General features: G+C 35.8%; 1 long non-coding RNA gene across 3 annotated transcripts; it reads left to right on the top strand.

Moving 5' to 3' along the window:
- Positions 1-280: 280 nt before the first annotated feature.
- On the top strand, positions 281-3919 carry LOC131068357 (uncharacterized). 3 transcript variants are annotated; one of them, XR_009359527.1, is made up of 4 exons: positions 281-630; positions 903-1090; positions 1180-1742; positions 3657-3919. It is a non-coding gene; the product is annotated as an uncharacterized LOC131068357 (long non-coding RNA). The 3 variants fall into 3 exon arrangements; XR_009359526.1 differs by lacking the exon at positions 3657-3919 and adding an exon at positions 2708-3204; XR_009112000.2 differs by lacking the exon at positions 3657-3919 and adding an exon at positions 2708-3204 and having other exon boundaries at positions 1180-1791.
- Positions 3920-6435: the final 2516 nt, after the last annotated feature.

The raw sequence follows: 6435 nt of genomic DNA, 5'->3' as shown, positions 1-6435 counted from the left end.
CACATTGGCATTTTTTTATGACTAAATTTTTATATAATATAGTCATATCCTTATACATTTACTCACGAACCCTAATTTAAAAATTTGAATGGCCTCATCACTCATGTACCATTACTTATACCACACGTGTCTAAATAAATATGGATAGATAGCTTTTCATTTTTTTATCTCAAAAGAATCTAATTGTCTAAAACATAATACCATTAAAAAAACATAAAAGCATACTACCGTTTAAAAACGTAGCTGTTATATTAACATAACTGTTGGAAAAAGCATGCTACCGTTAATAAAAAAAGACGCTCTCTTCTTTCACCTATTAAAATGGCAGACGATTTCAGCAGAGACATTCCGGTGATCTTAGAATGCAGGGGCCAGAGAGAGGAAGAAAGTAATCAATGCCTGCAAGCCATGAGGAATTTTAAGGAGCTGGTACGCACCATGTCTCAGTTCTCTCCCCTGAGGAATTTTAAGGAGCTGGTACGCACCATGTATCAGTTCTCTCCCCTGTGAGAGGGCAAGCGCAGAGGATACCCCATCCGAGAGGGCAAGCGTGGAGGATTCATCTACACTGGAGAGAAATCTGCACTTACTTCGCCCCTGCACCAACGTGACTACACTCGCTGGATGAAGGTAAGTTCTCTCTCTCTCTCTCTCTCCACTTACTTCGCCCCTGCACCAACGTGACTACACTCGCTGGATGAAGGTAATCTCTCTCTCTCTCTCTCATTGTGATGGGTATAATTCTCTCTCTCTCTCTCCACTTACTTCGCCCCTGCACCAACGTGACTACACTCGCTGGATGAAGGTAAGTTCTCTCTCTCTCTCTCATTGTGATGGGTATAATGTAAATACCCTTGTTATGAATTAGGAATACCCTAAATTTCTTTTCATTCTGTGCAAAGAGATTGTGGACAAGTACAACGAGGAGCTGATGGGTTTGGCAGGCAAGCTGATGGCTGATAAACTACTTTGAAGTCATTACTTTGCTCCTCAAAGACCGGGAGGGTGGCCTCGGGACGACAGGGTCAACTGGATCATTGTCAAGCCTATCCAGGGAGCTTTCGCAGTCAATCTCGGCGACCTCATGCATGTCAGTATTCCTGCTATATTACTTTCCAATATCATCAATTTTCAAGGTTATTTAGTTCTAATAGTATGGGTTCAATTGTGACTGATCAGTTTCTGAGCAATGTGAAGTTCAAGAGCGTGGACCATCAGGTTGGGGTTAACTCCAATAGTAGTAGATTGTCCATTGCTACATTTTAGAATTCATTGCAGAAAGCAATCGTGTACCCACCACCTTGCATCATGAAAGAGCCCATCACCTTTACTCAGATGTACTCTCGCAAGATGAGTTGTGATATTGAACTCGCCTGCCATAGGAAGATCGCCAAGCTCGCGCCTGCCCCTGAATCTGCCTCTGCCCTGCATCTCACTAAACTAATTCAGCATTAATGCTCTTGAAAACATCATGTTGTCTCAATAAAAATCTATTTAGTTTATATGAAAGTGTAGTATGCAAGAGCCCACGGACAATCTAGTCCTCCTATTCTTTGTTTTCTGCAAATCCCCTCGCTCAACTGGAGAAGCCCTTTCCCCAGAATGATTTCCTCTCATCTGCAATGTTCAGAATCATCTGCGGAGGAATGTTGTTCGAGAGAGTGATGGCTCCACAGTGTTCAGTCGACCATTGCGATGCCCTATGCCCTGCATCTGCACCGACGCTTCTGCAGAGGAATGTTGTAAGTCCCTCCTCCAAAGGAATTCTTGAGTTTAATTACTTAAATTCAGGTGCTGATTTTTCATCTTTTTTGTTTCATCTGGTTAATGAATATATGTTTTTATAAGGGATTTTATAATTTCAAAGAACGTGTAGGTGTCATCATATTTTATTATTATGACATGAATGTTAAATTGGCCAACAAAGAACAAAAGATTTTGTTGAGCATTTGAGATATTCTAGTTCATCTTTCTACTCTGTAGTGATGGTTTGCAATCTAGGATCTCTGTTATCATTTTATTAGTTTTTTAATATTAAATTTATGTTTGGCAGCAATTGATGAAGTTGGTGAAGTTGGCCTGCAATCTAGGATATATTATGCTTGCTTTGTTTGCTTGTTGAGTCAACTCCTTTTCTTGGGCACCCAGCTCAGTCATCCCCTGTCTGCAATGAAGGATGTGATTGCTCTTACTTTATCCAGCTGAAGATGTTCCCAGATACTTGCAAAAACGGGTGATTTTATCAAATTGTCCTCTATATCTTCTCACCTATCTTCCAAGTTACCAATTGATTCCTACATCCTTGCAACTATGTAAAACTCGTTGAAACTACCATGACTACCCCTCTCTGATTTCATGTCATGTGACAAGTGACTTGAAGATGTTTAAATCCCTTATAGCATTGATAGTGTATGACATTGTCAGGCAGTATTGGTTAAATATTAGTTGTGCAATCAAGGTGTTGTAGGCATCTAAGTGGGAGGTGTGGCTGCTGCAAAGTCTCCCGAGTCCTCCTCATCTACCAGTTTAAACCTTTTCTTAAGATGACAAATGCTATGTAGATGGTGTATTTTTAAGGATGTCATATATATGGGAAACAAACGATACAAATTATTTCTTTATAAATCTTTCAAAAATTATTTATTCAGTGAATAAAGTTTTGAATAGTTTAGAGTGCTTGCCCTGACAGACCATGACAATGTGGCAGGGGTACCAGCTGTCTTGGAAGCTGCTCATAAATTCTAGATGTTGAAATCAGTGCAATTGTTCCATCAAAGTTAGCGCATATGTTCAAGCTTTTGATTTCTTTGCCTGAGTTTTACATATTCAAATAGACTCTCTCATCCATTACAAGCTTTGGATTTCTTTCCCTTAATTGAATCCTAGCAATTAACCAGAAAAGTCATTGTGAGCACTGAATTCTTTGTATGAGAGTTGGAACCAGATGTTGTATCATATTTGATCACCTAAATCATTATATTATACATATTTGAGCTCTTTCTATGAATCGGGTTCTTGGCTTGGTTACCCTGGTAGAAAGGAAAGCACTGACACAGAAAATTTGAACTCTTTCTACTTTTTAATTTTTTATTAATAAAACTTTAATATAAATGAAGCTAGGGCATTGATATCTATGATTCAAAAATATGTTTTCTTTGTTATTTTCTTTCTTCATCCATGGGATTGATTCTTGCTGGGAGTGACAGAATTTTAGTCTAATATGACTTATTCTGGAAAAGGAGAACAAGTACATATATTAGCTTATTACGGTAGTTGTGGACCTGCAAAATTTGCAAAATTTGTAGAGGTAGAAGAATGCTTGGCCAATACAAGAGAGGGCATAAACCTATATGATGATGATTGTCGAAGTGAGATTCACTTCAGCAATATTAATGAATGTTTGGAAACTTATATTTACATCTTTTTTTTTTTTGTTGGCTTCTTTGTCTATCACTCCATGTTTTTTTTGTTTTTTTTGTTTTCTTTCTTTGTTGTCATTCTATTTTTTATTTGGCATGGCCATGTCTTCTCTATTTTTCTGTGAGTTCTACTTTAATATGTTTGTTTTGTGTTTTTCTATTTTTATTATAGATAGTTTTTAAAAGAGTTAAATTGTTATTTTGGATTCATTTTTTTTGTGGTTGGTGATTTTTTAGCAGCAATGATGACAAGGAGGAGGAAAAAAGAAGCAGAACTCTAAAGAGGATAGTGTAAACTAATTCCTCGACTTAATTTTAAAAACATCTCACTATGATTTTAATAATTCTTTGCAGCAATAGCTCACGTTAGTGCAGAGGAAACTTCAATTTTACTGTTGTACTTTCAAATCAATTTATTGAATTCAGTAAACTTATTTGTCCATTGATATGTAAATGGATTCGTTGTTTAATAAAAAATAAATTATTTTGGAGGGGTTGAATTGGCTCCGTCCTGAGGCTGCTGGGAATGATCATTGGTCATGGCCATTTTTTCATCCTAATGTTTCGGTGTTGATTTTTGTTTTATTTTTTTTTAATAATTTTATTTTAAACAAGATATTAAGTGAACTGTATGTTTAAAAAAGTTGTGTGAAATGAAATAATGTTGCATGAAATGTGTTTGAACTTTCATTCACTTTAGCATTTATTTTGTATATATTTGAAGAGTATGTTTGAGCAAATTATGTGTGAAACAAACAAATTGTATGTGAAATGTGTTTTAACTTTGACAAACACTTAGTTGCATTTTTACTTTAGCATTTTTGTGTAAGTTTGAATTTTTATGTTCATCTTATATTAAGAATATAAAAACTTTTGGTTTCACTTATCTTGTGTGTTTGAACTTTGGCATTCACAATTTTTGTATCTATACTTTGACATGTTTTAACTTAAATGTTTACTTTTTGTGAAACCTTTTCAAATTGTGTTTTTAGTTTGGTATGTTTGAACTAACTTTGTGTATATTTAATCTTTAGTATTTTAACTTTTATATGTGTGAAGTGTGTTTTCAAACAATGTGTAAAATGAACAAACATAATGTGAAATATGTTTTAACGTTGACATGTGTGTGTATGCTTATACTTCAATGTTCACTTTGTGTGAAGAGTGTATTAACTTTGACAATCATTTATGTTTTATGTTTGAAATTTAGCGTGAAGTGTGGTTGAACTTTGAGATTCACTATGTGTGTTTGTACTTTGCCATTGTTGAACTTATGTGTTTAGTTTGTGTGTGTTTGAAGCATTTTTTTGTGAAAAATTTTATATTTGACATGTTTGAATAATCTCCATGTGTTAAAAAAAAATTGCATATTTATTTAATGTGTGGTTAAACTATGGCATGCATTCACTTTTTATTTGTGGAAAATATGTTGTAACTTTAAAATTCATTTTTATATGAATTGTGATTTGGAAGTTAATTTAAATGATATTTACTTTGTATGGTGTATACTTTAAAACTTTGTCACGTTTGAGGAAAGTTCATGTGTTTTGTTTCTCTGTATGTGTTTTTGATAGGCAATTTTGACATAACCTTTTTGTGTCGTTTGTATTTTAAGTAACTTTGGAGTTCACTTTGTGTGATGTGTCTTTGAATCAAATTTGACATTCATTTTGAGTGGTGTGTGTTTTAACTTGTTCATGTTTAAAAAATTTCATGTGCATCACAGTTTAACTTCTCAAACATGTGTTTCATTTATATGTATATGTTTGAAAGGTAATTGTGTGTGTGTGGGGGAGAGAGAGAGGGGGGGGGTGGTGGGGGGCGGCGGGGTTGCGAGGGAAGGAATTAGAGGCGGAGAAATGAGAGAGAGAGCCCAAGTGAAAGACGAGGGAGGTTGTGATGGAAAGAGAGGGGTAGACATGAAAGAGTTAGAGAGAGAGAGAGAGAGAGTAGGATGGGAGAGATAGAATGAGTGGGACAAATATGTGAGAGAATGAGACATAAAGACACATAGAGAGAGACACACAAACACACAAAGAATTGAAAGAGAGAGGGGGGGTGAAGATGATGAAAATAAATGTTTAGCTATGTGTCTAAACATGAAAATCAAATCTAAACATAAGCATATTACCTCATAACTCATGGGTTTGAGTGGAAGTAGACGCAACCATGTCTACTTGATTTTCTCTTTTGGGGATTGTTATTGGGATGAATATGGCTACTCAAACCAATGACATGATGTTAGGACGAAGATAGATTGGATAGAAAATAGACAACATAAGGATATGAAGAAGGTAGATGATCAAAATGAGAGAAGAGGCCTCAATTTATAGATTTTTCATGAGTAAAATCAATGACCAAGATTAAAGATAGATGGATGGATAGGATTGGATGGGAGTGTGGTCCTATATTTGGAGGTTTAGCCTTGTGACAAGTGTCACAAGGAAAAGTGAGGTGTAAGGGCTAAGTGTGTGAGTTGTAGTACCACTCCTCGATCAGCCTCTTTTTGTATATTTTGATTGACTTCAGTGATTGTTTAGTGGAACATTTTTATATATTGATTTGGATGTTATGTGATGTTATTTCATGTGTTATCTAGATGTATGGTGTATTCTTTTATGCAGTATTTCAGTGCTTATGTTTAATGTTATTTTATGGATCATTATCATAAACTGACACTTTTACCTTATATTGTGATGCGTTAGTTATATGTTGCGTGTTTGCAAGTGTATTGGGATGCAAGGGGATGATTTTCCTTCACTCACTCCGGTGAGGCAGGGAATGTCACGATTCTCCTTCATCGATGTGCATGTCGTATATATATATAGGTCTATATGCATGTGTGGTTTTTTGGTGCAGGACATTGCAAGTACAAGTACCGGGTAGGTACGGGGTATCGACTACACTTGGTTTCACAGGTCTGAGCATGCCTTTTTATATCCAATGGGAGTGGAGGAGATAGTTGTTGTACCCTAGTTTGATCTACAGTCACACTCGTGTGAGTGTTGTCAGTCGG

The sequence above is a fragment of the Cryptomeria japonica genome, chromosome 11 (assembly GCF_030272615.1).
Source record: "Cryptomeria japonica chromosome 11, Sugi_1.0, whole genome shotgun sequence".
NCBI lineage: Eukaryota > Viridiplantae > Streptophyta > Pinopsida > Cupressales > Cupressaceae > Cryptomeria > Cryptomeria japonica.
The sequence above is the reverse complement of the archived record's forward strand: the minus strand, read 5'-3'. Positions and strand labels throughout refer to the sequence as shown.